General features: G+C 47.2%; 1 long non-coding RNA gene across 1 annotated transcript; it reads left to right on the top strand.

Moving 5' to 3' along the window:
• The first annotated feature begins 6,971 nt into the window (after positions 1 to 6,971).
• Positions 6,972 to 8,951, top strand: LOC129388182 (uncharacterized). Its single transcript, XR_008615213.2, has 3 exons — positions 6,972 to 7,184; positions 7,972 to 8,144; positions 8,579 to 8,951. It is a non-coding gene; the product is annotated as an uncharacterized lncRNA (long non-coding RNA).
• The last annotated feature ends 1,233 nt before the right edge of the window (positions 8,952 to 10,184 follow it).

Raw genomic sequence — 10,184 nt, 5'->3', positions numbered from 1 at the left:
TGAAGGTTACGCGGTTGCTCTGGGTTCTCTATGGTTCCGTGTAGAATTCCTCGGCTGCCTCTGTTGTATCTTCGAACTTGATGATGCATGCCTATATTTCACTGCATACATCTTGCTATTTCCTATGCCAAGTTTCCTTGTCATTGATATTATGCTGCCCCCATTTTTTATTTCTTCTTCAAGCTTTCCGACGTTATAATTTCGAATGCCACTTACTTTATTCTTATCATATTGATCGCTAATAATGACGAAGACAGGGGAAGAGAACACGAAACGACGACACGGGCGGTATTTATTCGTCTTTATTAGTGGTCAAGATGATATGTAGTAAACATTAACTAGGCCAAATTCAAGTACTTTCTTCTTGTTTATCAGCTTTGACAGTTCAGCAAGTTTGATTTAATCTCTTGACTGAGACACATTTATGTTTTGTTTGTCGTCTCTTTATTAGGTCCTTTGTTATTGGGAGAGCTTACTTTATTATATGTTGTCTTGGTACCTTACCTCCAAATTTAAATGTGACCTCTTAAACTAGTTACGGTCTAATTCATTATGTATGTGTTATCTTCATCTTCCTGTTTTAATGCCACAAACTTGTTCACGAACACTAGCCTGAATTCATCTGCTTTCCCTCTGACTGTTTCCAGATTCGCATGTTTCCACTCGATTGATTTTGTTTTCTCTCTCTTCGAATTGAGAGCAATCCTTGATCTCACTAACATGTAGAGCACATGAGAGAGAGAGACAACGAGGCGTTGTTCCAGCACCGCAGCTCGAACTCAACTGATCTTTCATTTCTTCGGTTCCTATAGCCAACTAATACCCCTGTTACACGGGCGACCTTAACCGCGGTTAACGTAACCGCGGTTATCGCTAAACGCGTTCGCGCCGCTCGTGGCATCGCTTGACCATCTGCTTTCCTATGGCGATCGCGTCGATGTCGCTGGCGCTACATGGCTCCTCCTCTAGAGAGCAGCATGATCTGCGAACGATATCAGCACGTCCACGAAACTCGGCGGACTGATGCAGCGTGAGCACCGAACGGAAAGGAGACGTCCGAGGCAGAATTGAGGGTTGCGACTGTGGGAGTCGCATCGCAGTAGGCTGGCTTCAACCAGTCAAGTGCGATGGTATCAGGTATGCCATGAATGTCCGTGATCTATGTGGACTCACGTCTCTCCAGTACGGGAAAGGGTCCGAGGTAGTGCGGGTGGAGAGCAGGCCGAACGGGTCCATAGCGCACGAAGACGTGGGTTGCGTTGGCAAGGGCAATTGAAGCGTAAGGTGTGCGTGCTGGAACTGGACACGTCGGACAGGGTTTTAGATCCCGGAAGAGGTCGTGAAGAAGGTCACATATTTGTGAGTACACAGAGCAGCCGAAAATGGTTGTGGTGAAAAGAAGTCGTTGGGCAGACGGAGTGGAGTACCGTAGACGAGCTCCGCGCTCGAGTACCCGATGACCGACTTTAAGGCGCACCGGATACTCAAAAGAAGCAGTGGTAGACGTTGAACCCATTGTTATGGTGTGCCATGAGAAATCAGCGCTGACTTGAGATGTCGATGAAAGCGTTCCACAAAGCCATTGGAATGGGGATGGTAGGCGGCCGTGCGCAGACGATTCGTGCCAAGAAAGAACAGGAGCTCTTGAAAGAGAGCGGACTCGAAGTGCTGTCCTCTGTCAGTAACAATTTTGGCAGGGCATCCGAAGCGGGCAGTCCATGTTGTGACAAAAGCTGCTGCAAATGTTGCAACAGAGCTATCTTGAAGTGGGGGGGGGGGGGGGCGTTGCTTCTGGCAAGCGGGTATACCTGTTGATAGAGCTGAGCAGGTAGCGAAATCCCTGACACGGTGTAGTGGTCCAACACTGTCAATGGGAACAACGTCGAAACGATGATCAGGTTGGAGAAACTGGCGTGCTGGGGGAACAGGACACCTACGAACTTTTGCACGCTGGCAGGGTACATATGCACGAATCCAGTCGCGTACATCGGCGTTCATCCAGGGGTATACGTAGCGCAATGGGATAAGGCGTTGTGTAGCACGAACATCGGGGTGAGCGAGCTGTTGGAGCGTGTCGGAAAGCTGCTTGCGTAACACGCTGGGGACAAATGATCTCGTTGTGCCTGTAGAAGTGTCGCAGATGACCGTGACAACATCAAGCAGGATATCGCCCAACCGCAGTGCTGTTTTGGATGAGCGCAGCTGAAGGATAATTAACTTAATGTGTGGCGAGTGTCTGCACATCGAGTGGCGCAGGACGTGCAGGCAGTGTCACGGTGTGCACATAGTTCAGGGTGTGAGCATGTACACTCTGGTCGCCGCTGACGTGTCGGATGTCGGTGGAGAATCCCGATATAAACAAGAGATGGCGGATTTCTCGTGGCGCATGTGTCGACGACTGTCTGCAAAACGCATACGTCAAGGGCTTGTGATCCGTGAAGATGGTAAAGGGTCGGCTCCCAACGATATGGAGAAAGTGACGGATGGCGAGGTAAATTCCGAGCAACTGTCGACCGAAAGTGCTGTATGCGAGCTTGGTTTGGAGGGAGTTTCTTGGAGAAAAAGGCTAGGAGTTGCCATGAATTATCGATGCGTTGTTGAATAACCGCGCCCGGCTGTGCTGGAAGCGTCAGTCATGAGGGCCAGTTATGCCGTGGGGTTCGGATGTGTAAAAAGTGCGGGTTTTGACTGCGCGCCCTTGATCTTGATGAAGGTGTATTCAGCGGCGGCGTCCCTATGCATCAAGGACGTCTTGTTCTTGTTGATAAGGAAGCGATCCAGAGGCGCTACTATGGAAGCACAATTCCTAATAAATCGGTGGTAAAAATTAACCATGCCGAGAAACTGTCGCACATTCGTGATCGTTGTGGGCTTAGGGAAGCTCTCTACTTGCTTTTGGAGACGTTGATGACGATGCCGTGTTCAGATAGTGGCTGGAACAAAAGTCGTAGGTGTAGTAAATGCTCTTCAACGGATTTGCTCGCTACCAACAAGTTGTCGACGTAAGCGAAGACGGACATAGCCCACGCATTACCGTGTCAATAAAACGTTGGAATGTCTCGGCGGCGTTTCTGAGACTAAATGACATTCTCAAAAATTCGAATAGTCCGAATGAAGTTGTAATGGCCGTCTTAGGTACGTCTTGCTCAGCCACAGGAATTTCGTGGTAGGCGCGGACAAGGCCAATCCTTGAAAAGATGTTGGCGCCGTGCAGAGCGACGGTGAAATCTTGTATGTTGGGCAAAGGGTACTGATCCGGAACAGTCTTAGTATCGAAACACCTGTAATCTCCACGTGGCCTCCAGTCAGCCAATTTCTTAGGCACCATGTGGAGTGGAGCTGTCCAGTTAGGAGCGGATGGCCGATAATGCCTAATTCCAACATTTGCAGAACTATGCACGTGCAACTTTGAGCTTTTCCGGAGTAAGTCAACGTCGCCGGAACAATGCAGGAGGTCCGGAAGGGGTGATGTGGTGTCGTACGTCGTGGCAGTCGGGGTTTTTCCAGTTGGGTGGTGCAGTGATTTCGGGAAATTTTTGTAACAAAGCCACGAAGGGTCAATTGGAAACCGTAGTGCAAGAGAGCGCTAACCGTGGTTTCCGGCACTGCAATGTCTTGCATAGAGAGATAAGTTGTCGCGTACAGGAGATGTTGTCGTTTGCCGTCTACAATGAGGCCATGGTAGGTGAGGAAATCAGGGTCGATAATGGCAGAACTAACGCCGGCAACCATGAACAACCACTGGAATGCTCTTCGCAGGCCCAACTCAAGTGTGAGCGAGCGTTGTTGAAATAGCGGAATTCGAGTTCCATTCATGACTTGCAAGTACAGAATGAGAGCAGCTGTGTGATCCGCTCGTGTAGAAGGTAGAATGCTGACCTGTTGACCCGTGTCGATCAGGAAGTGTTGGCCAGTGACCTTATCGATGACGTAGAAGAGACGACAAGGGGTGGAGCCGTGACCGCTCGTAGCCGTTAGCGGTCGGCCGGATGGTTTCCCGACCAAGTGCAAGGAAAAAGACAGCGACGTGCTTGCGCACCAAAACGGCGGTGATACCAGCAGATGGCTGGCTGATCTGCTGCACTGTTGCGCTGGCGCTCGCTGGATGGATGGCGTTGACGAGTTGGAGATCGGCGATGACTACGGTAGCGAGAAGAAACGTTCCTGCAAGTGGTCGCAACCAGGAGCTCGTCCAGTCTATCGCAAAGCTCAGCGATGAGGAATGTTGTCGATGCTGTCTCTGGCCGGTTTGGAAGGGAAGAACGCGCAATGGTGCGACGCTGACGCCGGTATCACAGCTGCTACCAGCGGAAGTGGATCGGCAAATTCCACCACCTTGTCGGCCAATGTAGCGGGCTCTGACAGATCCTGGGTTGAAGCAGTCACTAGCACCATGTGGACTTGGTTGAGCAAGCGCTGAAGAAATAGCTCACGTACGCCGGCGCTGTCCGTGGTGGAAGCGCGTGGGCCGACAAGGTTAAGCATTCGGCACAGTAGCTGGCTTGGGCGTCGATTGCCCAGCTGTTCGAATGAGAGTAGCTCTTGTATTTGTGAGAGTTCCAGCGTATACCTGTACGATCCAGTACAGCGGCCTTGATCGGATCATAACGCGACGCTGGGAGATTGTGCGCTAACGAAAGGAGAATGCCAGCAATCTCGTCGATGATGACAGCTGCAAGCGCGTCGACCACAAGGAGGTGAGTTGCGGGTCTGTGATGTTATCCGGGAGAATTCGAAACGGCCCTCTGCTTGGGTGAACCAAGCCGTGGGGATCCGCTGCGCAAATATCTGGCACGCGGCTGACATTCGAGACAACCGCAGCGGTTGACGTGGGCTCAGCGGCTTTCGGGGTGGTCGAAGCTTGCTGGCGTTCTTTGTCGGTAATCGAGGGGGCGGGTGGGGGGGGGGGGGGGGAGAGAGATGGCTCCGCTTCCTTTTTGTGTGGCGCGTTATTACCAGGCACAAGTTGTGCGTTGATCCAGACGTCCGCGGTCACCAATCGTCGAGCACAAGTGAGAGAGACAACGAGACGTTCTTTTAGCACCGGAGTTCAAATTCAACTGATATTTTATTTCTTCTGTTCCCAGCCAACGAATCTTACGCGCCGCACGTGGCATTGCCTGACCTCGTCTTGCTTCCTATCCCTTATCGCGACGACGTCGCTGGCGCTAGAAACCTATGATCACTGCCCTATTTAGCACTCCTATTGAGACAGTGAAGTTGGGTTAAACTGAAAATCTGATGAGACAAAAAAAAATTGAAGTTCCCTTGGGGTACAGCCTGCCGGCCTTTATTATTACGGTGCGAACGTCAACTGCACGTCATAGCAGCGCCTTAAAACGACGCCGAAGCAACGAGATCGGCAATAGTACGCGTAAACGCACAAATCACACCCTGATGTGAGCGCCATCTGCTCGACAGTTTACATCAGAAGGATACACACCCTGCCAGAGGGACCTACGCAGTCTTGTGTACATAACCGGTGGGAAGCAGAACGAGCAGGACTAGAGTGAGTTATGTGCGACGAACTTTTCATTATTCTGGGGTCGAATTACTGGACACGCGCATGCGTGTCGAAATTAAGATGAAAAAAGAAGTAGTAGAGGGAATTTGTCAGCACATATGATGTATTATTTGTGAACGATGGGGCGTCACGGATAACAAAGGCTGGGCATATGATCACTCCTGAAATGAACAGCGTAACAGACGACGATCGCACTGGAGTCTGTTCTGCGCGCTTGTGCGTACTATTGCTGATCACGGCGCTTCTCGTCGTTATAAGACGCTGACATTCCGTACGGTAGACGCTCGCATGATAGTATTAAAAATCCGGGAGGCTGTGCACCTTTGCAATTTTTTTAATAATATCGCGTCAACATCGACTCCGCGGCGTTTCAGCGGCTTCATTCCGATAACGTCGGAATGCATAAACGCTCCTGTACCGCGCATTGATTACATGTCCCCCACTACAGCGTGCTTTATAATCGGATTGTGGTTTGAACAATTTTTTTAATTTAATAAATAAGGATGTCTCACAGTGTGACATGAACGACAAGTACAAGAATCCAGCCATGTTTGTCCCGAGCAACACACAGCGGTATATAAAGCACGGAAACGGTATCAATCACGCATGACGGCACAGGTTGAGTGAACAGTCAACGCACTTAAACTGAGCTGAGAAAAAATTGAAGACTGAAAGACTTGCTTTAGTCTACGCGAACAATCAATAACACAACATAGCAATCAGATAACGTGTCCCTCATGGCCAATGACTTCCGCGAAGCAAGCAACATCAACGTGTAGAGCACAGGCACAGACGAAAAGTTTCGCTTTTCACTTCGCCAGTGCCATGGTTTTATGCGATAGCTAATCTTGGACACGCCAGGTGCATTTCCGTTGTCGGCATCGTCATCGTCATCGCTGTGTCGTTCCGTATAAACTCCAAGTGCGATACCATCGAGGCCGTGCACTGTATGTCATGCGTGCGAGATAAAGCGTGCGAGGGTGAGTCGAGGATGGTAGCTCACCCCCGTATTCTTAAACACGCCTTCACTTGAAGCTTCTCCTCGACTCAGCCAAGTCGAGGCGACGGGGCTTCCTTCACTCAAGGCACCGTTGCGTTTCATGAACACTACTTCACCATTCCTCCGCCAAGGAACGCCTTGAAAATGCGCCCTCGACTCAAGTGAAGTGTATCGACCGAGAAAAGCGTCTGATATCGAGACTATTCTTCAATGTGCTTAATAAAAGTCCCACTATTTAAGACAAATGTGTGTTTCAGTTCATTCGTCTTCCTAAACAAACAACTACACGGCGCAATGCACAACTTTAGCTCGGCTACGCTGCCACTATGAGTGTTCGACTGATAGAGCAAGCGGGAGCTGTGTTTGAGGTCTGGCAACAATCGCATCCCAACAGCTGAGAGCATGGCGCATGGCTGAAAACCAAGATAATTTGCGCCGGTATTTGCCCGCTGCTCTTTGTTTCCTAGCGTTTCATTGGTGACTGACGCGGCGGTTGTTAATCGCGGTTATGATGGGTGCTTTTGTCCTTGTGCGTATGGTGACCGAGCCTGAATGACTTCTGAGGCCACAGATGGAACGGACGATGGGCAGCTTTGTTTACCTTCAAGACCGAGTGGTGCTGTGGGTTTGCTGAAAGCAACAGCAGGACAGAAAATATGGGTGAGTAAGCCATTTTTTCATGGAAGCACAGTACGTCAATGCGGTTTTCTTGAGGTTGCCGCTGCGCTGTCGATAAGCCGTTTCCGATGTACACAAGCATGATTGACTCCAGTTGCTCATGCTGCGGGCATTAATTAGTACCTGAAACATATTCGAGGCAGCATAAGCTTGTGCAAAACATATATTGTTTTTGCTAATGCGAATTTGTGGAAGATTCGGCACGACAATCTGTTGTTGGTTTCGCTTTTTTAAACGAAAATGTAGAAGGTACGAATCGGCGCCTGCATCCAACGATCATTACTGTATTGCGTATGAAATCTTTCGGTAGAGGAGAAGCAGTTATAGTATACATGTCGCAGAATACGTATATGGTTGAGTGCGTAGCTCCGGCTGGTTGAACAAAAAGAACAAGCGTCTTTTGAGTCCTGTACTTTGTTTTAGAAGCCGTGGTGGTCAGTCGGCTTGCTCAACTTGTAGCACATATGGTCAACAAACCAGCACTGGTGCCTGCATTTCCTGTGTTTCCTCACCTCACATATACGCTACGCAATGTTTAATCTTCGGAAAATTCACTTGTCAATACTTCATCATCGCCATTTGTTTTTTCGTCTTAACTTTTTCAGTGTGCTATGTGGTAGCAGCTGATGCACGTTCCATAAACTGTGCTTTCAAATGCCGACATATTTTTAGTTGTGCTACGTCTTTTCATTTCCGTTGCTTAGGTATACTGAATTTACTAAGCGCGCGAGCACCCTGTCTACATAAAAGTTTTGGCATTCTGGTGCAGGATGTGGGCCTTGGAAGGACCAGCTGATGAAAAAATCAACGCCTGTGCTGCACAGTAAGGCTTCTGGCAGACCTGAAAGCATCGATAGATATGGTACCTGCCTGTTGGAATTGCACCAGCTCGCTTCCCTGAAAGAAGCTAGGTGCTGAAGAAGTACTTGACTAACCTACCCGGTAATTAGTCTTTGCATATTTTCATAAACGTTGTAAAAATATTCATGTTACGTGTACCCACATTCACAAAATGCCGAAATGGACACCGTGTTATTTAGAACCACAAACATGAAACAGCCATGTCATAATGAAATCAAATTAGTTTTTTATTCCCCGTCAGCTGTCATATAATTTTTGTTTTAAATAGCATGAATATGATGGGCGAAGTCATCAGTTGCCCGTGGTGCGTTGCAGCTGCGACAGGATTTTTTGCTGCCCACAATTTGTGAAGCAATACTTTCGTAGCATTTGTAGCCAGCACTTCAGTATTTTGTGGCATGCTGAAGCTACTTTAGCATGAGCAAGTGTAGATTAAAAATATGCCATAGTTTTGATGGTTGATCTCAGCTTTTCTTAAATAACGGTAGTAATGCGCTCTATACTGTATTTTTCAGCATTGTCATTGTGACAGTCTGCATCACCATTCGGCCTATTTTGGGATCCCACAAGACACGCTGCTACCCTGGGTGTTGTACCTCGGTCAATTGCTGAAGTTCTGCAAGCCCCATTGAAGCCAACAGTCATCCGCATCCAATGGAAGAAATTCATTGTTCGGGCCGTCATAATTTATCTTAGGCTGAAACTAGAAGCAGGGTAGAAACAGCGTATATTCTACAAGAATTTACCACTGCATGCCGTCGGGTGGCTACACCCGACAGGCTACTGTCTTGAACAGAGATGGTGTTTTATTCTAGAATATATTTGTCAGCAGTACTACTCCTTCTGTTTATATCCTTGGAAACAAACAAGCGAAGGCGCCAAGGACAACATAGGAGAAATTACTTGTACTTACTAATTGAATAAAAGAAATTACAAATTTATGGCAATGAAAGTGGATGAGAAAACAACTTGCCATAGGCATGCGATGCTCTAACCAACTGAGCTACCATGGCGCCGTTTTCCCATCCCCTTTCTTGTGTATTTATATTTTACTACTAGAACGAACTACTACTACTACTAGAACTAGATCATTCCCCACCTGTGGCAAGTTGTTTCTTCATCCACTTTCATTGCTATTAATTTATAATTTCTTTCATTCAATTAGTAAGTACAAGTAATCTTCCCTATGTTGTATTTGGTGACTTTGCTTGTTGGCTTCTCATGATATGATTATTAAAAATCGCGCCCCTCGGTTAACCCCCTTTCTTAATTCTCCTTCATTACTGCTTCTGTTTGTAGGATAAGAGTTCACGCTGTATTGCATACGATCAAAGAACAAAAAGGCGAGAATAATGTTAATTTATTGTTTTAGAAAAAAATTGGCACTTCAATTGACCAGAAATTATTGAGAGGTACATACTGTCTTAATATGTATGACTGAAGAAAGGACATCTAGATGAAAAATACAATGACTTCAGCTACAACGTGTCTATGAAGGCAAATTCATGCAGTCAAACTGCTTTTAGTGGTGATGTTTGAGCTGGTAGGATATCAGAAAAGTGATAGATGTCTTAAGCAGAACATTTCGACGGCTATTATAGTGCAGCAGGACATTAACTGGACCTCTCTTCCACTTGCACACCAATGCATACGCAGCACACACAGCACAGTTGGAACGGCAGTTGCTCTTCGTGCGTTTGTTGGCAACCTGGTTCCTGCATAAGAGAAGGGGTTGGTAATAAACATACAATGACGTTAAAAAAGGTCCATGAACACTAGCTTAAGTACTGTATTCGTTGTCTTTAGTTTACATTTCGTAATAATACATTCGTTTAAGAATTTTGTGTTCTAGAGCGCGATATTTTTTTACTATAATTAGCTCATATTGTTTCTATTTATTTTTATTTGCAAAAAAAAAACATTTTTTGGCTGGTCCCGACATACAGCGATCTAACACTTAACACTTAAATAATGAACCCTATAGAGAGCTGGGATATTCGCAAGAAAGGTGTACGAGATATATCTGCTACCACTTGCTAGCACTGTCTGCATTAGGAGCTGTCCCTACATTACTACACCTTCATTTATCGGAATAAAAAAATTGTGTGATGTACAACAACT

Source organism: Dermacentor andersoni, chromosome 1 (assembly GCF_023375885.2).
Source record: "Dermacentor andersoni chromosome 1, qqDerAnde1_hic_scaffold, whole genome shotgun sequence".
Classification (NCBI taxonomy): domain Eukaryota; kingdom Metazoa; phylum Arthropoda; class Arachnida; order Ixodida; family Ixodidae; genus Dermacentor; species Dermacentor andersoni.
The sequence above is the reverse complement of the archived record's forward strand: the minus strand, read 5'-3'. Positions and strand labels throughout refer to the sequence as shown.